Below are 1,153 nucleotides of genomic sequence, written 5' to 3' on the forward strand. Positions count from 1 at the left end.
CCATTAGTATCCACAGAGATTCTAGAGAGACTGGACCAGGCTGATGTGAAGGGGACACTCCCATGGGAGGTCAGACCACATCTCCTACCTTACCCACTGCCACCCTTTGTGGTCACAGACTACAACAGGAAGGACAAGGAGGCAAAGACACTCCCCAGAGAGCCCTGGAATCCTCCAAGAGGTCCTTGTGAACCTGTGTGCTGGCTGGATGAGATGAGAGGCTGCCCCAGACAGGAACCAGAAACTGGACTGGATAATGGCCACATGGCCTCATACAAAATCCATTCTATAGTAAAACCATAGAAGTTGTTTGTTTTTGTAGCACAAACAGGAAAAAAAAGAACACACACACACACACACACACACACACACACACACACACACACGGCCAGGCGGTAGTGGTGCATGCTTTTAATCCCAGCACTCAGGAGGCAGAGGCAGGCGGATCTCTGTCAGTTCCTGGTCTACAAGAGCTAGTGCCAGGACAGGCTCCAAAAGCTACAGAGAAGCCCTGTCTCAAAAAAACAAAACAAACAAAAAAACAAAACAACAACAACAAAAAACCCACACAAACCTGCATCACCTTGAAATCTTAAGATTTAGAAATCGTAATCACACCTAACCTGGCGAGAGATGGCAGTAAAAATGTTATTCACTAAAAATGAAACCCACACACCATAAAAAGAAACCTATACCCTTGCCTGGTAAAAGAATTAGGGTCAGTGAGATTTTATCACACTGTGTACATCTGACTATAACACCCCAACTAGCTATGCTTAAGAGTGTTTTAAAAACATAAAATCATAGCAGGGCAGTGGTGGCGCACGCCTTTAATCCCAGCCCTTGGGAGACAGAGGCAGGCAGAGCTCTGTGATTTTGAGGCCAGCCTTGTCTGCAGATCAAGTTCCATGGCAGCTAGGGCTACACAGAGAAACCAAGTCTCGAAAAACCAAAAACCAAAACCAAACCAAAACACCCCCACAAAATCAGACTTCCTAAATAGTGAACAAACTGGTCCAAAGGAAAAGGTTACAAATCAAAAGTTACAGACCACTGCCTTTTTTTAATTAATTAATTTATTTATTAAAGATTTCTGCCTCCTCCCCACTACCGCCTCCCATTCCCCCCCTCCCCCAATCAAGTCCCCCTCCCT

This window comes from Alexandromys fortis, unplaced genomic scaffold (assembly GCF_014885135.2).
Source record: "Alexandromys fortis isolate MF-2015 unplaced genomic scaffold, M_Fortis_MF-2015_v1.1 scaffold_175, whole genome shotgun sequence".
In the NCBI taxonomy this organism is placed as follows: Eukaryota; Metazoa; Chordata; class Mammalia; order Rodentia; family Cricetidae; genus Alexandromys; species Alexandromys fortis.